The 26,113-nt window shown below is 34.9% G+C and overlaps 1 protein-coding gene and 1 long non-coding RNA gene across 8 annotated transcripts in view; one reads left to right on the forward strand and one right to left on the reverse strand.

The window, feature by feature from the left end:
* PCDH9 (protocadherin 9) overlaps positions 1 to 26,113 on the reverse strand; it is an 859,400-nt gene that overhangs the window by 129,151 nt on the left and 704,136 nt on the right. The window lies entirely within an intron of this gene.
* Positions 925 to 22,505, forward strand: LOC141579768 (uncharacterized). The gene is made up of 4 exons (XR_012511728.1): positions 925 to 1,581; positions 18,062 to 18,394; positions 18,821 to 18,861; positions 20,735 to 22,505. It is a non-coding gene; the product is annotated as an uncharacterized LOC141579768 (long non-coding RNA).

The following is a 26,113-nucleotide window of genomic DNA, read 5'->3' on the forward strand; positions in this document are numbered from 1 at the left end:
TTTAACTAATAGTGCTGATTTTCCTTTCTTTTTTTTTTTTTTAGTGTCAGAATGTAATTGAAAGTTCAGAAAACACTCATGCGTTTGTCACAACTTTACATGACATGAGTTTGTATGATGATTCTTTTAATAAGAGTCTGTCTTCAGTTCTTGGCAATATATATTATGTCAAGTCTGATTTCACAATTTTTTGAATTTTATTTTATTTTGGAAGGTTAGCATTTTTTAATGGGTTAAGAACACTTAACAGGAGCATTTTTATGTGCACAATGTAGTATAGTAAATTTCTAAAGATATGTAAAAAAGATACTTAAGCAATGCTGTGTCTTCCATCACAGAACTGTTCATCATTCTCCACATCTCATATCCATATACATGCAAAGGAGAAAAGTAAGTGTTCAATGTTATCATCCAATTTCTTGGAAATTATCCTAAACATTATTAAACAAATTTCAAATTTCTTGCATGTTCTTTCTCTCTTATTTAAATTCCAATTTTACAAGGTAATGCTGTGGTTAAGTCAGCTTTAGAAATTACTTTCCTCCTCTACAAATTCACCTGTTTATCACTAATCCCTGGGTAGTTCAAGGCTGATCCTATAATCTGTTAATATCTGATTTACCGAGAGCCAGTTGTGCCCCACAGAGACTAAGCCATTCTTGCTCTCCAACACATTAAGAATTAATACTTACCCTTACTGGATCTTTCAGCCTCCACAAGAAACTTTAACAAAAGCTGTGCAAATCCCTATCCAACATACACTGGGAGGATTAATAATAATTCCTTTTGATCAGAATTACTCCGTTGGCCAGCAGTGGTTTCCATGGTAATCAGGTAGTAGGCAGGGCTGAGACTGATTTCATCAGTTGTAAGACATCATTAAAATTATCCTACGTGTCTAATTATAACTTACCAGGACTGACTTCTACGTAGTTTAGCTCAGAGGCACAGGAAATGAAGTTATGAGTTTTCACTGTTAGAAAGTTTCCACAGGAAAGAAATTATTTTGCTTTCTCCTAATAAGGCTTTTCTTTCCCCCTGCCAAGAAGGTTATGCATTAGAAGGTATTTTGAAAAGAATTTTTGTAAGAAATGGAGCCAGAGTGGTGTACCTCTAATGAGAATTTCACTGAAACATTTTTGTCCTAATAGAAAAAATAATTTGTAATCCTAGAGAGTTTACATTTTAGAAAACATTAGCATATTAGAAAGAATTGTACAAACCATAAAAAAAATTAATAAACAGAAAACTCAATTAAATAGAGTTGGAAAACCAGAAGGGGGAGCCCTCATACCCTGAGATGACAGCAGAGACCAACAGGAAGATGAAAGACTCCTCTTCCTTACCAGCAAGAACTCAGCCAATGAAAAGCTGTGGGTTCTGTTTACTCGTGCCTGCCCACTTCCTTTTCACTTCTGTAAAAGTGCTCTCCTTCCCCAGCTGTGCCAAGGCTTGTATGTGGCTTGTCATGGTTGCAGACAGCAAATTTCAATTCTCTACTCATCCTGAATAAACCCATCTTCACTGGAGAAATACCTGGCAGTCTATTTGTTTCAAGTCAACATACCCCAAACTAATAAGGTATTAGAAGAAAAATGCTCAGAGTTTGTGTGTATTGCGGGGGGAGATGGGGGGCAGTGGGACATGTAAGTACATATTTCTGTGTTTGTTGCAGGTGAAAATCCTTGCATCTTTTTTTTATTTTTGAAATAGAAAATCACTTAGCAGCGTTTTATTACAGTGTCCAGCTGGTAATACTAGAAAGAAAGGAGCCAATTTTTGATAAGTTTGCCAACTCAGCACTTACTTCTTATTTTAAAGGCAAAATCCACAGTTGGGAATTTTTAAAAAAGGAACAGAAGACAGCTAGAAATAATGATACAAAATAAGCACTATGGATTTGTAAATTTATCCCAATGCATAGTGATTCAGTTAAAAATAAGTGTCACTGGAATTTCTCAAAAAATAGATAAGAAAAACAGGACCCCAAATGACTTACACCTGAAAGAAGCTAAATTTATCAAAAGTCCTTATAAGAATCTAAAAGAAATATTAAAAGATCCTTGCTACATATGAAAAAGATATTGCCAGTCTTCTGTTCTGTAGGTTAAAGCATATTCTACTCTTAAGGTGAAGCAGGGGAAGGCAAATTTTATTTTAATTCCTTTAGGCAGTGACTGAAAATAAAGAAATAATACATTTATATTATTTAAAAGAATGTTGATGTCCATCATCATCAGAAATCCCCCAAATTGTAGAATCAGTTAAATGTTGGACCCTTTTTATCTAGTAAAATGGTGGACTCTAAAAAATAGAATTTAATTTCTATTCTTTAATACAATTATTTAAAAAATAAATAAACATAAAATTGCATTTATAAATTAATAACATTCTATAAATAAGTACGTTAGAAGAAAGAAAACAAGATTCCTTGAAATGTAGCTAGAGATTTGGCTTTTAAATTTGAAAGTTAACAGTTTTTCTAAACATTTAGTTTGCTCAGAAATTAATTAACATGGCAATGATTATGCAATTAATTAAGAAAGTTTTTTCCTCGCTCTGATAGCAAGATTGGCTAACAAAAAATAAAGCTACAAAATTTATATTAACCATCTAGTTACCATCATAAATATTTAATGGATTTTATAAAGTATTATTTTTCTGAGCCCTGTAGAAATTTTTGAAAAGGCTATAATATATTGTTTTAAGTTGCAATATAGATTTCCTTCATCAATTGAGCCTTCATTTTATGGTATTTGCAGAACAACTCTGCTGGAACACGTGTATTCAGAGTTAACATAACTAATAGCCTGGGAGAGTTGAGTCTAATATTAGGCTTATAAATTGCCCTGTGTTCATAATAAACTGCTAATGCTTTAAGAAATATAACTGGGAATAATTACCGCATATTATGTGTCTATGTCAAGGGAATCTGCCCATACTAATTCAGCTTCTCCCAAGAAATGTAGGTATGACTTTTTTCTTTTTGCAAAAAAATAATAATTTCATATTCCTTTCTGCTTAATGTTTTTATATTTTGTGCTCAATTAAAATCTCTATGAAGGGATCAGGACTGAGTTCCTTTTTCTCCATTTGCCATTTACTATAGTTCCTTAGAAATGTCAGGTTCCTGAAGCTCTACAAGACAACTGAACAACAGAAAGCATAGTTATCAAGGTTAAAGCTAATCTGTTCTTAGAATTACTTGAAAAAATAGAAATTGAAATCCAGTGAGTAAAAGTTGCCTTCTAATTTGTAAAAGCTGGGTATTTAACACATTAAGTTTGACACTGCAAGACAATGGAAAACATGATTACATCCTGATTTTGCACGTCTCTTTCCCAAATCACTAGTTCAGCTCTGCCTATTTTCACGTACTGAGAAAGTATCTGAGTCATTTCCCTCAGTTTCGAGAACTACAGGTATCCTAACTCTTTCTCATTATATGAACTTCACCACAGTCATTTGTGTCTTCATCATTTAGTTATCACACTGTAATTAGGTCCTAATTGGGTAATATTTAGCTGAATAAGCCTTTCTTTTCTCTCATGAGCCAGTAAAAGAGAAAATCAAAAGCTAGTGGGGAAATTTAGCTACTGGCTCTTTAGAAAGGATTTCCCAGGCCAAAATAGACACAGATTCAAGTCCAAGAAAACGGGGGATTTCAGATGTGAAAAATCTATATCCTATAGTATTTATGGATGACCTAATGCCAGAATTTCCCACAGTTTTGTGAGAAGCATCTAGAGAAGTGTATTTTTGATGGCTCAGACTTGCAGAACTCCAATTACATCCCCAGAGACATAGCCGTACATTGTGTTTAGGAAAAGTGTGTGTACAGTCCACCTGTAAGTGTGAGATAAACTGAGTGAATGCTGCATTTCACATCGGAAGGGTCAGGTCCTAATTGGAGCCTTGCTTTAGTTCTTTCCCTGACATAGCAAAAAGAAATTGCGACGCTTTAAAGAAAAGACCCATAGAATTGTAGCTAGGTTAATCCTAGGATTAAAGAGACTGAGTTATGAGGACAGGTTAAAAATCTTAGTGTAAAAAGAAAGTCTTTGAAATTCCATGTAAAGGCCTATCTTGGCAATATGTTAAAAAAAAAAAAAAGCACATGCAGTTTTGATAATACTACATCAAAGACACTGAGGCAGGGATTTAATTGAGGGCTAACAAAGGTAAATTAGACCATATATTAAAAGTACTATATGAATGAAAGGAAGAAATACTTGAAAAGACAGCTAGCTGAGAGGAAAGTCTACTGGTTTTTAACAGAAAGAACGAAGACATTTGTTACCTACAATTTTTGAGCTTCAAATATTTTCAGCCAGACAATCAAGTTAGTAGATTTGTTTCAGGAAATTAATCAATTTATGCTGCAATGTCATCTTCAAAACATGAAATAGATTCCAGCTGAAAATGCAACTAACATGGAACATTATCAGCCACCTTCTGGTGCTTTAGGTCCTCTTAACTGACCGATTTTTTCCTTAGTTTCAATCAACACTTTAGACCCCAGCAGAGGTGAGAAGACTTTGATATAAAGAAATTTAATAGTCCAGACAATCCTCTTAATGTATCTCAGCAAGAGACAAGAGCATGAAATTGTCTGCTCCTCCTATGAGCTTATACAATCTTTTATAAAAAAACTAACTAGAACTAAAAACAAAATTCAAAAATCCTTATCTTATGGTATTTTAATATTAAACACCCAATTAGTGACTAGTATTTGAACATGGAACCAAGAAAAGAACTTCAGAATGTTTCAGACAAACAGGAAAATTAACAAGAGTAAAACTGAATATCTTTTCATGCTTAAATTTGTCGTGCAGTGACAAGATATAACTTCAAAGTGGTTGTTTCAGATTCCTTTTATTTCTCATTACTATGTCTTCCTATCTTCCTTTTATACACTGTTTCCTTCTATTATATTTGGTTAAGAATGCAGATTTTTTTTTTTAATTTTTTTGGAGAGAAAGAAAAGATCTGCACTTGATATTCTGTTTTTCCACTCTTAGCTTTAGGACTATGGGCCTGTCATTTGACCTTTATCATCTTCCATCATGTTAGGAGTATAATGGAGACTTTAATACTGCCGTGGACTCCTCAAATGAGTGTTAGGAAAACCATTTCTTAAAAATAAAGTGTATGGTTGAAGAAAATTTGTATAATTAACTAAATAAATAAATATCAAGACCTGTCTGGCAGGGTTTCTCAAATGAGTGAAATAATCAAAATATGCATTTAAACTTAGGCATAATGACTTTCTAAAATTTTATGAAATGCCTATACTCCAATTTTAACTAGTGTTGGCATACTACTTACAATATTGCTTTAACAAATATGATTATCCTGTATCTGTATATGACTCTTTTAAGGGTTTGAAAATATTTTCCTATATGAACTAATTCTATTAACTGTACATAAGTGACATTCGTGACTTCTGAAACATAAAACAGTTCTATCAACTATACTTTATGAAATTTACCTCCTCTACACGATAGACAGGAATATTCATTTGGGAATGGTCATCATAAATATAAAGAAGGCAATTTTCTGGTCAAGATGGCAGAGTGGTAGGACCACAAGCTTGCCTCTCCTTGTGACTACAACAGAACCACAACTGACTGCTCAACAATCATCGAAAAAAAGACTGGAACCCAGCAAAAAAGATCTTCTGCAACTGGAAACATCAAGAGGGAACCACAGCAGGATGGTAAGAAGGGAATGCTCATGATATAATTGGGCCCAATACCCCCCGGGTAGGCAACCCACAAGCTGAAGATCTGTTAAGTCTCAGAGGCCCTCCCACAGGAGTAAGAGCTCTAAGCCCCACGTCAGGTTCCCCAGCCCAGGTTCTGGCATTGGGAAGAGGAGACCCCAGGACATCTGGTTTTGAAGGCCAGGGGGGCTTGGCTCCGGGAGCCCCACAGGACTGGGGAAAACAGAGACTCCATTCACTTGGGAAGCGAACCCAGAAACTCGAGTGCACCAGGTCCAAGGGCAGAGGCAGCAATTTCACAGGAACCTGGGCCAGGCCTGCCTGCTGCATTTGGCGGATCTCCTGGGCATGTGGACACTCACCCAGGGGACATAAAAGGTGATGGCGAACATTCTGGGAGTGTTCATCTACATGAGGTTTCCTGGAGGCTGACATCTTGATTGGACCATTAGCACTAAGACCTAGCCCCACCCAACAGCCTGTAGGGAAGCCTGAGGCCAAACAATATACAGGGTGGGAATGCAGCCCCACCCATCAGCAGACTCCCTAAGCCACAAAGGCCTCTAGACACAGCCCTACCCACCAGAGGTCCAGGACCAAGCTTCACCCAGCAGTGGGCAGGCACTGGCTCCTCCTGCCAGGAAACCTGCATAAGCCTCTATTCCAGCCTCATCCACTAGGGGAAGATACTAGAAATAAGAAAACAACAATCCCAAATCCTATGGAAGGAATCCACAAACACATAGAAAGATAGAGGATATGAGGCAGCAAAGGAATATCTCCCAGGCTAAGGCACAAGATGAAATCCCAGAAGGAATAAGTGATGAGGAGACAGGCAATTTATCTGAGAAAGATATTAAAGTAATGATGGTGAAGATGTTCAGAGAACTCAAGAGGAGTATAGATGCACAGAGTGAAGTTTTTAGCAAGGAGTTGGAAAATATAAAGAATACCCAAACAGCGCTGAAGAATGAAAGCACTGAAATGAATAACACAGTAGAAAGAACCATGAATAGACTAAATGAGGCAGAAGAATGGATCATTGAGCTAGAAGACAGATTAGTGGAAATCACTACTGCAGAACAGAAAAAAGAAAAAGGAATGGAAAGAAATGAGGGTAGTTTAAGAGAACTCTGGGACAACATGAAGTGTACTAATATTCGCATCATAGGGGTCCCAGAAAGAGAAGAGAGAGAAAGGACCTGAGAAAATTTTTGGAGAGATAATCACTGAAAACTTCCCCAACTTGGGAAAAGAAACAGTTACCCAAGTCCAGGAAGTGCCAAGAGTTCCACACAGGATCAACCCAAAGAGGAACACACCAAGGCACGTAGTAATCAAACTGACAACAATTAAAGATAAGGATAAAATATTAAAATTAGCAAGAGAAAAGCAACAAATAACATACAAGGAAACTTCAATAAGGTTATCAGCTGATTTTTCAGCAGAAACTCTACAGGCCAGAAGGGAGTGGCATGATATATTTAAAGTGATGAGAAGGGAAAATTTATAACCAAGAATACTCTGTCCAACAAGGCTCTCACTCAGACTTGATGGAGAAATTGAAAGTTTCACAGATAAACAAAAGCCAAAAGATTTCAGCACCACCAAACCAGCTTTACAACAAATGTTAAAGGGACCATCTCTAGTCATCAAACCATAAGAAAAGAGAACAAAAAGAAGAAAGAGGAAAAAGAAAAAGACCTACAAAAAATTGCTTTGGCTGTCTGGGATCTTTTGTGATTCCTTATAAATTTTGAAATTGTTTGTTCTAGTTCTGCAAGGAATGTCATGAGTATTTTGATGGGAGTTGCTTTGGGTCTGTGGATTGCTTTGGGTAGTGTGGCCATTTTGATAGTATTGATTCTTCCAATCCAAGAGCACAAGAAATCTTTCCATTTCTTTGTGTCATTTCAGTTTTCGGAGTATAGGCAACCTCCTTGGTTAAGTTCATTTCTAGGTATTTTGATGTTTTTCATGTAATAGAAATGTTTATGCTGGTTATAAAATTCTGGTTTTTGAAGTGAAAAAAAAGTGAATGAAGGGCTGTAAATGGCAAAACATCCTTCTTTCTTATGGGTGAGTTGTATTCCATTATACATATATATACACAAACACACTGCATCTTCTTTATCTGTTCAACTATTGATGTGCGCTTAGGATGCTTCCATATCTTGGCAATTATAAACAATGTTGCTGTTAATAGCAGGGTATATGTATCTTTTTGAATTAATTCTTATTTTGTAGTTAGCTTTATTCCTATGATAACTATGTAATTTAAAAAAAGCCAAAGCTCTGAACATTCTTAGAAACAATGAACAGTACATATATGTAAATTTAAAAATACATATGCAGTAAAAAAAAAAAAAAGAAAAGAAAAAAAAAAGAAACGAGCTATCAATCCATGAAAGACATGGAAGAAACTTACAAGACATATTACTAAATGAAAGAAGCCTGTCTGAAAAGGCTACAAACTGTACGATCCCAACCAAGTGACATTCTGGTAAAGGCACAGCTACAGAAACAATGAAAAGATTTTGGTTTCCAGGGGGTTGGGGAGAGGGAGGGAGGGAGGAATAAACAGATGGAGCGCAAGGGGTTTTTAGGTCAGTGAAATTATTCTGTATGACACTATAGTGGTGGCCACATGTCATTATGCACTTGTCAAAGCCCATAGAATGTATAATATCAAGAGTGAACCCTAATGCAAACTATGGACTTTGGTTGATAATAGTGTGTCCATGTTGGTTCTTTATTTGTACCAAATATGCCACACTTATGAGGGATGTTGAGGGTAGGGGAGTATATATGTGTGGGTGGGAAGGGCTATGTGTGAACTCTGTATTTGCTGTTCATTTCAGCTGTAAACCTGAAACTTCTCTAAAAAAAAAAAAACAAAGTCTATTAATAAAAAAAAAATAAAGAAGGCAATGGAAGTTTAGACTTCAATACTTCCAATCATTTTCTTCAAAGGAGTTTTTTTTCAAAGAATAAAAAACAACAAAAAATATAGACAGGCAAATTTGATCCAAGAAAATTTTAGCAGTCATTAGTTGATCTTATTAAAAAAAATTCCAAAATTGTGCAAAATCTTGATTGTGTACAACCAGCTAAAACCGCTACAAACAGATGAATTGCCATTTTGCAATAATTTAACAAAATATATTTAATGAACACTCATTAGAAATATACTATTATACATTCTGCTGTAAGGTTTAGACATCATGAAAAAGTCCCTGTCTTCAAAAATCTTTTATCCCTCTGAACATGAGAAAACAAGTGGCTAAATGACAATTATGAATGCTAGGGTATTTTCTAAAGAGCTGTGACTGCAGAGAAATAGTGAGTCAGAGGACGGAAAACACCTTCCTTTTGGCTGGAAGTCTTCGCAGAGGATTTGAAAGAAGATTGAGCGTTTAGAAGAACATAGAAAGATCCATAACATATCAATTGGAAGACACAGGGGAGCAGTAGAGAGGAAAGAATAAGCAAGCCTTTGAACATTCAAGAGCATGTTTGAATAATTCAAGTAGTGACCAATATTGTGTTTTCCAGCAGAGTTGTGACATTTGCCAATATCATCAAATGGTAATCTATATTTTATGTAATTTTCATGCCAAAATTTTTGATAGCTTAGGGAAGTAATGGGTATTAAATTCCACTCAAAAAACTATATTTCTAAAGCCAGGCCTATTTTTCACAAAATGAATGAAATAAATTCTATTGAATAAAATTTAGGAAACATATAAATTTAATGTAGACAACTGTCTCTATTTTATATTTTGCAGTATTCCCTCTGCAGAAGGTGTTTTGATATGATTTACCTAATCTGAGTATTGCAAGATAATAAGTAGGTGCCATTCTTTCAAGTTAAACTTTCCAAAGGTGCTGCTCTGGTAACATTTTAATATGAACCTGAGCATAAGAACAACTTTGATGAATTTCCATATACCTTTATTTACTAAATTATTATTTACTTAACATTTTAAAGCTACTATTAATTAGTTTAACAGTGAAATAGACCTTTAAATAATATCTCTATAAAATGAGACTAGTAATAGTTTGAACTCACACGGTGCATTTTATATTCAACATGCATGCATTTTCAAAAAATTGTTTACAAATGAGGAAACTAAGATTCAGAAAGACTAAATCAATTCCAAGTCACAAAGCTAATAAGTGAGACATGAAAGGCTAAAAACCAAAGATTTTGATATCCAGATATTTAGTGAGTGCTCTATTAAAAAATAACATAAAAATCTAAAGTGTACTATTAACATGAAGAAAATTCATCTAGAGATATAAATTGGAGATCCTGTGAGACTCTCTTTTCACTAGACTATTTAGGAACTTAGAATTAATTTACATACTATTAGAGTTCAAAGATAATAAGACAATAATTATCTTTGTAATAATTTTGATAATGTTGGCAATGTTTCCTCCAGCATTTTTGTTTGTTTTTCAACTTGAGCCAAGGCCTAGCTTGTCATGAGACCCCTAAATTCTGAAATATTCTTTTAAGGCTTGATGACTCTTGTGTCTTCAATAATCCTCTGAAGGATGTGACCATATCACTGTGATGGATAACAACTCCATCAGCTCATATCTGCTAGAAAAAGACTTGACAGTGTAGCTGACAGCAAGACAGCAAAAGAACAGCTAGTGGGGGCACTGGGAGAAAAGCATGTCTTGAGGGGAAGGGAAAAGGGTCTCTTAATTATTCAAATAATGTGGGCCACAACTGTCCTTTGTTACCACTACTGAACTCTATTATTTAAAATGCATTATATATTATGCTCCATAGGTTCAGAGCACAGCTCATTTATTATCCCTCAAGCAAGCTATATTTTGCCAAATTTTCAATTCTGCGAATATTTTAACATTTTCCCAATAGTCCAAATTCAAAATTTTGGATAGATTTCTGACTCTTCTTCAGTACCATTATAATGAACATGCATTTCTTGGAGATCCTTCATGTTGAGTGTTTTAGGATTTGCCTGGATTGCTCCAGTCTCACTGTGGCTCCATTGGTGCATGACCTCATTACTCTGTGCCTGATTACTACAGTAGCCCTCTGGTCTCCAGTCTTCTCAGTCAGCTTGGATGACTAATTCCAAAATGCCCCTCTCCTGACTAAGAGTTCTCGGCGACTTTCCTAAAGCTTCTCAGGTCAGGTGCAGCTTCATATCACTGGCCTCTGAGAAAATTTGTAAAGAGATTTCCACCTTGCTTACATACATCCAAACATATCACTCTACCAAAAAATACAGTTTCAGACAGCACATTTCACTCACAATTATTACAACTCCCTAATATCCCTTCATATATAACTTTGTCCAAACCAGTGTTTTCAGTTAGAATATATCCATGCATCCATCCATCCCGCCATCCATCTCATCTATCCCGTCATCCCTCTCATCTGCCTACCCGTCCGTCTGTTCGTACAATTGGTCAACTAGCCAGCCAGTCAGCCAAACAGTTCACATTTGAAGAAGATGTGCCTGGCACACTGCTAGATATAGAAATACAGATGAAAACATATTTTTCTGTCCTTGGGGTGCTCCCAGTCAAGTTGAGAGACTGAAATTACCCAATTGCATGGCAGTGTATGCTACATTTGAGAAACGAGTTATAGGAGAACATGAAAGGAATTTAAACTCAGCTCGAACGAATCAGGAAAAAAGGAGGTAACAACTAAGCTAAATCTTAGAATTTTCTTTCGTCTTAACTCTGGTCATCTAAAATCCTGCTTAAAATAAAAACTGACTCCACTCCTTTCAAAGAAAATCTCAAGTTTAACTTCCTACATACAGCTGTCCTCAACAAAATGAGATGACCTAGAGAGCTACTCTTTCTCCTAGCTGTTAAGTGCATTTCAACATAGTGATAGTCTGCATCATACTGTTCTCTCATATTTCCTTTTTTGCAAGTAAGACCTCAGAACTATCATCTATCCCCAGGAAATCACTAGCTTCTTCAAGGTGGGCTCCATTTCCTCTTCTTTCTTCTTCTTCTTTATAATAATGAATTACTTTTAACTGTGCTAACATAAACACTCTCAAAGTTAATTAAATCAGCTTCTTTTGCCAGTAATCCTCCAGCCATTGTGGACACCCACAGGGACACCTGTAGAAATATCATTTTATAGGCTCCCAGCAACCGTGTTCCTGCAGTGATAGAGGGGCCAGGCTGGGTTAAATCAGATTCCTTGCATATATGTCATTAGTAATAAGTCAGGAATAAAAATAAAATAAATCTTTCAATTGCAATTTGTTTCATTGTCAATAATCCAGAAATTCTCATAACATTATTTTTAATTAGATGAAAATACTATATTTGTCTTTGGAATAATGGCTATGATTTTTTTATAGTATAGTCAATAATTTTTTTACTTCTAAATGTATAGTTCTGGAAATAAGGACTGTCCAAAATCACTCCCCCTTTTTTGTTCTTTCTGCTAAGGCTAGTATCATATTTTGATCACCAAAATATATCCACTGGGAAAAAAATGTCTCTAAATAAAGACTGGTTTCTTTGCATTTTCTTCTCCCCAGAATAATACGCAGTTTTACAGTTTTTTTGTTGTTGTTGTTACTGGTACATAAAAGTTTATATTTGAGCAAATAAAATATAATGAGCTAAAGGAAGGAGAAAAAATTAGCAAATTGGAATTTCCTTACTATCAGACTTTTTATTTTAATTAGCACATATACTATTTAAGGACATTCTTTAATGCACAGAACATACAAATAATGCAACAGTAATGAAAAAGGTCCTAGAAATCTCTCTTCTCTATCTATCCAAAACATAAATAAAATTTGACCTTCTCAGTGATGTAGGATGGACAAAAGGAAGCAGTGCTGAGGAGGGAATCTTTCCCTCCTTCTAGTCATTGGGAAGGCATATTTAATGTATGTGGGAGATTATGCTCTGTATCCCTTAAAGATGAATTACCTAAAGTCACAAAGGCCTTGAAGGGAATGAGACCCAGACTATCTCTTCTTCTACAGAAGAAATAAAATAAAGATTATGGGATTACTGGTAAAGTTTTCTTTCTTCATGGAAAACATGATCTTTGCATATCATTGTTGCAAGATGTAGGGAAAGAAAATTTTAAGAATATAAATTAGTCCTAAGAGATTATTAGTAGATCCTACTGAATGCATAGCTGTAAAACTGGCCAAGTTTCTATCTAAATATGGGGGGGATCCTTCCAAGGAACAATAAGAACCAATTTCTAATTCAATATGTATTTTAGGATAGCAATTATTTGTGGTGATTTTCCTTGATATTTTTGTATCTTTCAGAAATATTAGCCAATTTCCTTTTCACACATTTGTGCAGTTATACAAAAAAGTGAAGATAAGATCATCACATAGGTAATTCAATGATAAATGTAATAATTCAATTATAACAAACTATTATTTTTTTCTGTTTATATTTATTTATTTCAATTCTCTTGACCCCAGCTTGTTATCATTCTTATTTTGACACTGATCGATATTGACCATATATTCCTTGCCCTCCCAATCATATATATTTATACTTTAACACCTAAAGAATTATGTAAAATAGAACTTTTTTTTGTACAAATTATTTTCTTCCCATAAAAGTGTTCATTGTTTTCCATTTATGACAACATTCCCACAATTGTTTTTAATCATTTTTTGGAATAAAAACATAAAATTCTATTGAAAACATTCTTTCTTGTTTCATTAATTCACCAGATCCCCAAGGCAAACTATTATGCTTCAGTCTTGGCCCAAGATAAGGCACTTATTAGACTCCCAATAAATGTTTTAAGAATGAGAGCATGAAAGAATAAACGAATAAATTCTGGTTATTTCCATTAGATAATCCTTCCAAATTGGACTTCCTCTTCCATTTTAAATTGTTCACTGTGTCCATTCAGATTTACTGATCTTTATTTTTTGAACAAAATTGTGTCCTATATTTAATTTCTTATATCATTTCACTATGAACATAGAGTATCGCAAACTTGAAAAGTAATATTTTACATTTTTAATTGTTATTATCTTAAGTGAAAATATCTGGTTAATATAATGCCTTATGGTACATTTTTATATGCTAAAGAAAGAGAAAAGGACTATTTTTAATGCTATTTTACTGTAAGATAAGAGGCTCAGCCTGGAGCCCACATAGAAACTTCAGAGCGGTCTACCCAGGCTATTAAATTGAATGAACAATGTTGCGTGGATATATACTTTTCAAGTTTCTGTGTTGAGGGTACATTGATCTTCAAATGTCTAATAGAGATCTCTTAACAAAGAGAACTTAGAGCTCCTATTAGAAAATATTATTGAAACTTTCTAAATGAATACAATCTAATATATGTGTATAATCATTAAAAACAAAATGCCTTTAACTGATGATTATTAATCAAAAAGAATGCAAAAATTTAAAAAATTATTTGGAAAATTCAAGCCAAAATTTTAAAAACCTACATTTCACTAATAAAGAACTGGATAAATTTAAAGGTCAAATTGTCACCCTTGAGTTTCCTCTCTGTTCAGTTTTCCTACACTGAAACTCAGCTCTGAGCTTCATTTCCCCTATGATGAGAAGGCAGTATTCCAATTTTCACACTTCCTCAACTTGCTAAGTTGTTAAAAATATGTCATAACCTGTTCAATTTGGATTTTTCCTTTTTTTCTGCCAACTATCACAACCTAATTCCTTCATGTGTTCTTTGAGTAAAAGTAAAATTGGAAAGAACCTTTCGTTTTTGCTATGAAATACTTCTAAAAATTATTTATTTTTGATAACATATATATATATTTAAGGTGTAAAATGTGATGTTTTAATTTGTGTATACATTGTGAAATGAGTTCTGCAGTCTAGTTAGTTACATATACATCATCTCACATAGCTACTTTTTCTGGGTGTGTGGTGAGACCACTTCAGATCTACTCTCTTATGAAATTTCCAAGTATACAATACCTTAGTAACTAGTCACCATGCTGTGCATTAGGTCTATAACTTGTGTTACAACTGAACATCTGTACTCTTTGATCATACCTCCCCTTTTTCCTCACCCTCAACCTCTAGTAACCACATTCTACTCTCTGTTACTGGGAAAGTGAACCTTTTTATTTTTTAAGATTCGAGATATAAATGAGATTATGTGATATTTGTCTGTCTGTATCTGGCTTGTTTAACTTACCACAACATACTTCAGGTTCACTCATGCTGTTGCAAACGGCAGAATGGCCTTCTTTTTAAAGGCTGGATAATAGTCCTCTATACACATATACCATGTTTCTTTTATTCACCAATAGACACTTAGGTCATTTCCATATCTTGGCCACTGTGAGAAAATACTGCAATGCACATGGCCGTGTAGATAAGCTCTTCGAAATACTGGATATACGCCCAGAAGTGGGAAAGCTGGGTCATATGGTAGTTCTAATTTTTTAGAATTTAGAGAATGGTTGTTTTTAATTTCTTGAGAAACCTCCATCCCCTTATCAGTAGTATCTGTACCAATTCACACTGCCATCAACAGAACACAAAAGTTCCCTTTTCTCCACATCCTCCAAAATATTATCTTTTGACTTTTGACAACAGCTCTTCTAACAGGTGTGAGGTGATATCTCATTGTAAGTTTCATTTGCATTTCCTTGATGATTAGGAGTGTTGAACACTTTTTATAGACCTGTTGGCCATTTGTATGTCTTCTTTGAAAAGATGCTTATTTAAGTCCTTTGCCCATTTTTTAATCTGGTTATTTGGGTTATTTTGCTATTGAATTTTATGAGTTCCCTATCTATTTTGGATAATAACCCCTCACCAGATAAATGGTTTGCAAATATTTTCTGCCTTTCTGTGTGTTGTCTTTTAATTTTGTCCATTGCCTCTTATGCTATGGGGGAGCATTTTACTTTGATGTAGTCCCATTGCTTTACTTCTGCTTTTGTTGCCTATGCTTTTGGTGTCAATTCTAAAAAAAATCTCTGCCAAGACCAATGTCAAGGAGACTTTCCTCTAGTTTCTTCTAAGAGTTTTATGGTTTCAAGTCTTATATTTAAGTCTTTAAATCATTTTGAGTTGTTTTTGTATATTGTGTAAAATGAGGGCCCATTTTCATATTTTGCCTATAAATATCCAGTTTTCCTAACACCACTTGTTGAAGCTATGGAATATGTTAAATACAGAGAAAATGATAAAAAAAAATAATGTAACAAATGTCTGTACTACCACCAGTTTTGCCAAGTGTTACCATTTTGCAGTATTTGATTGGGATATTATTTAAAGAAATCAAACATAATAACTGTGTATCTCTTCCTTATCCCATTTCTTCCCACACTTCCCAGCAGTAATCACCATCCTGAATTTAGTAGATGTTATGCCTATTTATACATTTTATGTTTGTTACATACTCATAAACAAAAGCAGTTATATCTTCTTATAGTTTATATGAATGTGGTCATACTATATGAATGCTTCTTGAATTTTTCTTTTCCAATAAAGTTTATTACTTTGATATCTATCCTCATTAATATGTAAGGCTCCAATATGCTCATTTTAACACAATATAAAATTTCATTGACTGCACCTACCAGCTGTTGACAACCCAAATATCCAGCATTGCTTTCTGAATCAAAGCAGTTAAAGAGAGCATTTTCAATTTTAAAATAAAAGGAATATTTACATTGATACACAATTAAGAAATATTTCAAATATAAAAAGCTATTGTATACAAAAAAAAAAAGAAAATAGCTTCCCTGATTTATTTTATTTTTTAAAGGATATCATATTCATGCCAGTATTCACCAAACACGGCTGTACATTAAAATAGCCTAGGGAGCTTTTTAAAATCCCAGTGCCTAGCTCTCACATCTCATAATAATTAAATCAGAATGTCTGGAAGTGAGAGCCAGGCATTAATATTTTTAAAAGATCCCCTGGTAATTGTGAAGCACAGAAAAGTTGGCAACTGCTGAGTTATGCTGAGCCATTTTTTATTTAAAGTATCGAGATTTCAATACCTCCCCTGTAGCCGCAAGCACACCGACTAACTTGCTTCACCTTCCTCAACTCTACGAAGCTTTCCCTGAGAAAGTGTTGAATTCCTTTTTTTCTTTTCTTTTCTTTTTTTTTTTTTTGGCTTAATTTCTTTACACATGTTACTCCTAAAACTATCTGGTTCAGTACTGAATGATATACCTTAAATTATTTAACTCATCCAGCTCTTAGGTTTGCTTTCTGTTGTTTTTAAGCCCAGCATATATTTATTTATATTGTTATCAATTGTGCATTTCAAGGCTCTAAAGATTTAGAAACAGGTCTGTTAATTAGCTCTGTACAGTACTGATCAAATGACTACATGCAGAGAGACAAATCATGCTTTTTCTGATCATGATATCTTGCACGAAATAAAAACTATTAACTCTCAAAGATCTGGTACCGAATCTTTTAAATCATACATAGTACCTGAGCTGTTACATTCTGGAGTTTGTTTTTATTCAATCTTATACATTATATGAAGTTTATTTACTTAGTTTTCTGCTTATTTCAGATTATAATTGTATTCATACTTTCTTAAATACAATCATATATAAATTAAATAAAAACTAAACAGTATTTAGATTTAGAACCAACAATCTATATTTCAAAGGGTATATTTTTTTTTAACAGAGAATTGTCTTCAGTACAAAGAAATAATTCCACTTCTACTTTGGAAGCCACAACACTTCCAGCTGAAGCAAAAATACAAAAACAACACACATTGTTTTCTGATGTCTACATTTTTTTTTATTTCTACCTCCCTTTCCTTTCTCAGCCTCTCTCTGACTTTCTCCACCACTTTGAAGGGTAACGAACTGTTTAGCTCACTTATAATTGGAAATGTGGTAGAATGTGATCAGGTTACATCCATCACCAAGACAATAGGAAAAGTAACTCGATCCTATCCAAAATGTTATTTAAGATGGTTTGCATTTCTACCAAATGGTAACTTTCAAAGAGCACAAACTTGTTGTGCATAAGAATAATTGTGATGTTCCCCAATTTTCCCATGAGAAAATATACTGTAAGATTTCTGTTATAAAGTACACCTGATCATTTAGCTTAAAAGTTAAATAACTAATTCAAATTATGTCAACTGTACATTGTCATCTTAAGATGACATTCTGCAGGAGGTAGTAATGTAGAAAACTCTAAAGCTAGTGACAAATACATCAGGGAGATTAAAGGAAATCAAAGCAGCACCCTTTTTGGAGGGTAGGGGTTGTTCAGCTCCAAAAGGACCAAAATACACTATTTCTGGCTCTTGAATATAATAACTTGCAATTCAATGCTGCCTGTTTTTTTCAGTTGGAACTTCAGGAAAAACTACTTTCAGGGGTCTAATGTCTCAGGTGGAAGATATTAAGCCTGTGGTAAATTTTTGCCTGTGGAGAGGTTGACCCAGAGGAAAAGAATGCAAACAGCTGAGTCACAGAGGCATGTATATTTATGGGGTTCTGCTTCGGGGTTGTTTACAGTGCTGCAGGGTCCAGCTCCCAACCAGGCTGTCACCTAATGCAACAGTGCGGAGGAATGGAGAATTGACAGCCTTTGTGACGTGGGGTATCATCTCTGGGTGAAAAATAGAAAGATGCTCATTTTTGCCTTCCATGTGGAAGCTACTGATCGTCATGACATGAGGTATATCCAACTACTTTGGTGCCAGTTTCCCTCCCATTCCTAATGAACTTGAAGACAAAATGTATTATCATGCTTAAAGCTGTGCATTCATAGTCAATGTTATAGCAGCTAATAAGTATCTGCATATCAAATTGGATTCGAGATTTACATTCGTTCTGAATCCTTTGATGTTTTTACAGATTGTGTAAATCATCCACAGCATGTGAACATATGGTGAGAAGCTGTGTAATTGTTCTCATACAGAATATCACCCTCACCTCCAGTTTGCAGCTCCGATTTGTTTATTGAAAGAGCATTCATATTCTAGACACAAGAACTGAGGAAAAACCACCACTAAGAAAACTAACATAAAATGTGTGCTGTTTCATTTGTCAAATCAATAGCGTCATTTTAATATCTTTATGCTATACTGTTCAATTTTTACAGATTTGGTGACAGGTATTGACCTCCAGCTAGAGATATGAAATGTAAGTATTGTTTACATTGCTTAAAATAACAATTGAAATTAACATGACAGAAAACCAATGGCATTATGCAAATACATAATTCCGCAGAAGTGTATGGAATTATAGACTTTTATAATAGGAGAGAAAAAAGGAAGACAGAGAAAAGCAGTTTTATAATTTATGAATGTAATATAAATATCTAAATACAGGACTGCTACCTTTTCTGATTTGAAGAGCTTTATCAGCCTGAAGTTGCTTTAACAGGAAACAGGATGCCATGTGGGAATGACTCTATCCCTTCCCAATACGGCTTGCTTAACAAGAATATTCTAAGTAGTGACAGTCAGATGTCAATAATCGTGGAGAGAAATGGTGGTTACTCAGTGAGGGGAACTTCAAATTTCAAAAGTAGGAACCTAACTAACAGATAAAAGAAAATTATAAAAAGCCTGGGTCTTTCCTCGTGGGGACTACAAAAGGTTGAAGGATGTTATAATCAGACTGCTGGGAGATGGTTAAATTTAAACCATCTTCCTGGTTTAAAGGTACTGGGATAAAGATACCAAGGGTTTTAAGTGACTTTTTCTAAGGTCACATAGATGAGTCAGTGGGAAAGACAGGTTTAGCTGCTGAGTGTCAGAGACAACAGGTGCTGTAGACCCCTCTCGACACCTGCGGAAACAACTAACTGCTCCAGCATGTGCGTGCTTGACTGGGGACATCATCCTGATTCCTGCAGGATCTCAGCGGAGGTGATGGTACTGGAAGATTTACCTACGGCCTGGTTGTTTCTTCATGTTAAAAAATATTACTGATTAGATTACCAGCAGTTATGGAATGAATACCAGAAGAGAAATTGACCAAGGATTTTTCATAACTGTTCAGACAAATTATTAAATGCTAAAACAAGTAAGGTTAATGCTGGCCAACCATTTAGACTGTTCACCTCCTCCACCCACCCATCACTAATGAAATCCCCAAGAGACTGTTCTCAACATGCTAAAATAAATTAATCGGGAGTTAGTTCTTAAGATATCACTACCACATTAAAACTTCTTAAAAGATTATGCCTGACTCATATACTCCTTTGATTATTCATTCATGTGGAATTTAAGACTACAAATCACATTTGTTACATTTGAGAAAATTCTCTTTGCATAGTTTCAGTTATATCAAAACTAAATAAATCATCTTTAGCCAAAAATACTTTTTAATCTTCAAGTTCCTCTGGGATGCTATATGTTTCTATTCTTCCCAGACTTCACTGAATTAAAATTTATGCTTTGTGTTGAATGCAGAAAAATGTTTAGAAGTGATATTGATATTAAAAAAATAGATCAGCAAAGAATGGTTTTAGTTTAAATAACTTACAGCTTTTAAAGCATACACCTTCTAATTCATTAAAAAACTGTCCATATAATTGGCTATTTAAAAATAACATTATGCTAAACATAGATTGTGACTTCTGTTTTACTTGCAGGAGGCATTATGACATTACAGCCATATGCACAAAATGTGAGGCCTACAATTTTGGAAGTTTGTTGTTATCTGTGTTTGTATAGTCCTTTCATTTTTCAGAAATGTTGTCGTACAGTGCCCTGAGGATTGATAAACAGGTGCTTTAGATATAACATCAGTTACATTCAGCAATTAATGATTTCCAGAGAAATTGAGAAGAAAAATATGACAGTAGCAATTTCTAATTCTTTTTGGTTATTAAATAAATGACTAAATTGAGTTATAAAGTTAAACAACTTAACATTCAAGGGAACAGAAGTTAATGACTAAATTTAGTTATAAAGTTAAACAACTTAACATTCAAGGGAACAGAAGTTAATGTCAAAATTCACATGTAATCAGAGCCCTTACCTTAAGTATCCTATTCCTTACTCAGTGATCCTATTCAGCACCTGTATTTTTTGAGGACTTGATGCAGCAGAATTCTGGTGCCACCTTGGAAGAGCTGACTGTTCAATATTATGAATTCTGCAAGCCATCATTACCATGAAATCAGCCATGATGGGAGACTCTCTACCATGGAAATTGGCAAATGGTATAAATCATGCCTCTCTCCAGCCACTTAACTAATACAGTACTGCAATTATCTAGAAAAATCTGTGTAGAATGCTACAGGGGCAAAAAGCAATAACCAAAACCCAGCCCCAGTTCTTAACATACTTATTTGAAGGAACTGGACTGAAGAGACAAAGCTTAAAAACTGAAAAGAGGAAGGGTCAAAGCTCGTTTTGACAGTTTAACTCTTTCAGGTTCAGAGAATGAAAAGTGCCACTATCAGAAATCCAAAACTAAAAAAAGGGCATTCATTTGGAGAGTTTGGTTGGGACATGAATTGCTCGCCTAAGAATGAAATTCAGTGGAACGATCAGGGGAGCTAAGTATGTGAGTTCAAATCATCCATGATCACATCTTTCTCTATGACAATAGTTCACAAAATGGTATGAACATTCAATCGGCTGGTGAGCCTCAAAAAACAACGATGTCTGTGAACCACCCCCAGAGATTGTGGCTTAATTCGTCTGGAATGTGCTCTGGGCTTTGGAATATTTTAAATACACCAGGTGATTCTAATGTGCAGGCAAGTTTTGGAAACACTGGTCTATGTTTCAAACATTTAAGAATCTTTAATGCTTACATTCCTGAAACACAAAGCATAGTGGAGACATCACAAGCTTTCTGGCCTTGTCAGTCAGTCCCTCAAAGTGTGCTAGTTACTACCATTACTCAGAGCTGAGGGGGAAAGACACTTGTTTTCTACTGCAAAGAGGTCAGTAAAATGAGCGCACTGGCTTTCTGCGCCCTTCCAATTTTAACAACCAGTAGTTAGGCAATTGTGGGGAAACAAGTGAGTTGTTATTGGTATAAAATGAAATGTGATGTCACCATGTGCACAAACTATCCAAAATAAAATGCCCTATACATTGTTTGATGCTTGTCTAAGTCACCAAATGTAATATCGTATATATTTGTAATTGGGGTAGAAGAGGTAGCTCGGTCACCTTCTCGGTGATACTTGGTAAGGAGGGGAAGTATCCCCTTAGGCATATGCTCTTCCATAGAGAGACTTCTTTAAGATGACAAACTTGATCCTACCCTTTGAATTCAAGAGAGTATAGTAATACTTTTTCTCAGGCATCACAGGGCACCCCTCCGTCTTCTGAATGGTAGAATTCCAGGTTTTTAAGAAAACAGAATGGCTTAGAAGATGTTACATAAAATTTGATGATGTCCTTTCTACCTTAACGGTGCTCTGCCACATGTGTGTGCCATTACACCAAGCCACAAACCAGAGAGAATGGGAGAGACAGACAGACAGACAGAAGGAAGAGACAGGGTCTGCCAAACAGAGATTTCCAGCACTTAGTAGGCATTCAAAATACAGATTCTGATATAGTGTCTTTTGGGGCTTGGGATTCTGTATTTTCACTGAGTTCTCAGGGAAAATTGATGCTGTTACAGTCTATTGGTTCATGATGGTAAATGCCCAGGATAAAAAAGTTGGTTGGAAAAAATAGTTAGATGAAGGGTTAGGGAATAACAGACACACACTACTATATATAAAATAGATAAACAACAAGGACCCTGCTGTATAGCACAGGGAACTATATTCAATTTCTTGTAATAACATATAATGGAAAAGAATCTGAAAAGAGAAAAAAATATGTATGTATATGTATAACTGAATCATTTTCTGTACACCTGCAACTAACATTGTAAATCAACTCCAGTTCAATAAAAAAAAAAATTAAGTTGGTTGGACCCATTGAATTCACTCCCTGTGCATCTTTGCAGGGTTTATGACAATACAATTCTCAGGTGCAGAAATGTCATATACACAACGAGAGAGGAGCTTTTCCTCCCTCACCAGAATCATCACACTTTCCTCAAAGGTACAATTAGTCATTGTTATCAAAGAATGTTTTATCAGGTGTTGGCTTAAGCTCACCTTGAATCTACATATGATTCTGTATGATTTATTCCTATAAAAGTAGATGCTTGGGGGTGGGGGGAGGAGGCAAAGCAATCCATCAGCATTAAGAATTTAAATTTAACTGATACCAGAATTACAGAGCATGTCTGTCTTACACTTTATACACCAAAGTGATCGATGGCATCCTTTCTGCTCAAACATCTATTTTGTAAAATGTTGAACCAAAATATTGGCGTCTCCACTTCTTATGAGTATTTACCCAGCCCAGTAAGCAGATTCAAGTGTTTAAGCAAGGAAGGACCCCAGTACACAATGCAAATCAGCCCATTAAGACAAGTGCAGTCACTGACTTATGAAGCAAAGCAAATGATTAAAAAAAAAAAAACAAAAAAAAAGAGCTCCTGCAGCAGCTTCACAGGGCGATCAATGGTGTTCACCTTCCTCTCTCAGTGTAACTGGAATGTCTATCAAACCCAGAAAATGGAAGGCTTCAGAAGCATTATGGAGCTAAAAAAGGAGACTCTTTTACCCATTAGTAATAAATGTACCTGCTGAACAGAACACAGTTATACCTGAAAAGGTTCCCCAATTCTCTTTTGCTTGGCTCTGCCTGCTACGAGGGAACCAGTGTGCTAAAGAGCATTTTGTAAAAGCAAAAGGGTTTATATAATTGACTTTACTGGAATTAGAAGACAGAGTACAGTGTGCTCAACCTGCAGCAGCCAGCTCTGTGATGAAGGAAAATTGCACAATTTAATAGCCAGATATAGGACCTGTGTGCTAATAGAAGCAATCAGAGGCTTGGACATGCTTAAAGGAACAAATCCCTTACTTTTCTGTTTAGTCCAGATGGGGGACAGCAAGTGAACTATTTGCAGGAAAGTGCTTGGGCACAGCTGCTGAAATTGGGTGACACTTAGAAAAAGGAGGATTTAGGAAGGGACAAGTGTAAGTGTCTTAATGTTGGCATGTCTTCTGGAAATTCAATTCTTGTGCTCAAAGGTTCTAACTTCTATTTCATGTGAAAGTTATAAAGGATGCATCTAATTTATTGAAGTTAATTTCTCACCCTTTTCTACTTGGCCACACCAAACTTCACCTTCATTAAGGACACCATCTTATTATACCCAACACATATTTTCTACAGAAATGCAACAACTGAGCCATATTTAGGGTGAAAGCATATTAGCCTTTCTTGAACATCTGGTATAAAGTGACGTTTCAGCAGTAGCAATTTATACATCTGTACCATCTTGGGGGAGATGTGACTTGAGTGATTTAATAGCAAGAAGGAGCACTGACTTACACCGCAGCCTCAACAGAACAACCGCCTGGGAAAATCAAAAGTATTCAGATCCTCTAACCTCGGGTGATCTTAATACAATCTCGATGTTACCAAAATTCAGATGATGAAAAACATTTTATAGTGGACCAAAATGTGTTTCAGTAGATTCAGAAATCTGAATATAGAAATGTTGATGACCAAGAAGTACATTAGAAATCATTTCAGTCTTGTCAGACCCTGAATCTAACAGTATTATAATGATTCAGACTAAGTGGTTGAGCTTTGGATTACAACTAAATTGCCAGTTAAACACATATAAAATTAATTTTAGTAAAATATAAGTATATGTGACAGCTCAATTAGTATGATTTATATACTTCAAAATAATTATATTATTAAGGTAGGCAGTACACTGTCAAGTTTTATTCACATCAAAAATCCTTCTCATGCTTTGGTGAGCTTAAACTGATGGCAGCATTATAGAAGAATGAACACTGAACTAGACTCTTTCATGAATTCTAATATTCAAACAATTGTTTAGTCTCACTGTGCCTTATTTTGCTCATTTGTAAAATTATTATTAAAAATGTTGAGTTGTCTAAGTAATCCCACAGAAATTAGATACCCATGTTTATTTTTCTAAAATAATTGTATAAACTTTTAAGTGAAAGCTCTTCTGTATAAGCCAATACAAAATTGTATTAAATGTATCAATATGCGATCAGATCTCACTTAAACTGAAGGAAAAAATAGGATTAGACTCTTCCACAACATCCTGGCAATTTGGTAAGTAAAAAAGGTTGTCTTAAATCAAACGTTATTGTTCTCAATATGCTCTTCAAAAAGTACCAAGTTCATCAAGAGAAATAAAGAATCTCACAATCAAAAATATAGAACCTAGATTCTGAAATTAGATCTTTCAAATATTAGCAAATTCTTTTTTTTTCCCTCACAGAAATACAACTCAACAGTAAATAAGGAGATACTTTCAAGTCTTCCTTCCCCTGAAGTATTTGTTGAATCCCCATGTCTTATACAGTCTAAGACTCCCTAAGGATTTCCCAGAACTTACTTGTACTTTCTATTTCCATTGCACTGGTTCAGGAGCAAGATGGGTCATGTAGGTTCTGAAAAGTCCCACACTCACTGAGTGAGTTTATTCTACATGTTGCTTCAAGGGTAATCTTTCTAAAAAGCTATCACTATTACTTTTCCTTTAATGGCTTCCTATTAAAGAGAAAAAAAAACACATGTTTTTATGACTTTTGTGTTTGAGGAGATAATGATAGCATAGACCTGGGGTAATGGGGAAAAAAACCAATTCAACCAGCACAGAAAAAGTAAAATTAACATAATGAAAAGTTAATTATCTCTTCAACCCCAACCCTCAGCCTTACCAGGTCTCCCCAGCAAAGACAACCACTGTTCCTGGTTTCTTGTGGATTCTTGTAAGGATCTTTTATGCAGAATAGACTACCCAAGTCTACTCACTAGCAATTATATATCTTCTCCTCTCTTCTCAAACTTCTGATAACTTCTTCCCCATCCTCTTTCTTGGATGATGACTTTGCCAGCTATTTCACAGAGAAAGCACAAAGTACCCCCACATCTACCAGCCTAGTTACACCTGTGTCCATCTTCCTAGTCTTTCTTCTTGTTTCTATGAATAAATTGTTGATTCTCCTGTGGAAGGACATGCTCTGGAGAATGGTCCCTTGGGGCTAACTCAAGAATATTGTTCCAGTGATTATCGCTCTATCCAGGGCCATCTATGCTTTCTTTTGAATGCATCATATCAATCAGAAAGAGAAGAAGAAAGTAAACAAAATCCAAAATCTATCTTGACTGTTTATCAGAGTCAAGTTATTATCTTTCTCTGCTCTTATGTATAGCATAAAAAAAAGTTTAAGTTGACTATACTTGTTTCTCCAATTCATCTTTCTATTCTTTCATGAACACTTTGCAGTAGGTTTTATGCTTACTTCTCTTCATTGAAACCTCTCTTATCTATGTCAACAGTGACCTTTCTGTAATTATAT

This window comes from Camelus bactrianus, chromosome 14, assembly GCF_048773025.1.
Source record: "Camelus bactrianus isolate YW-2024 breed Bactrian camel chromosome 14, ASM4877302v1, whole genome shotgun sequence".
NCBI classification, from domain to species: domain Eukaryota; kingdom Metazoa; phylum Chordata; class Mammalia; order Artiodactyla; family Camelidae; genus Camelus; species Camelus bactrianus.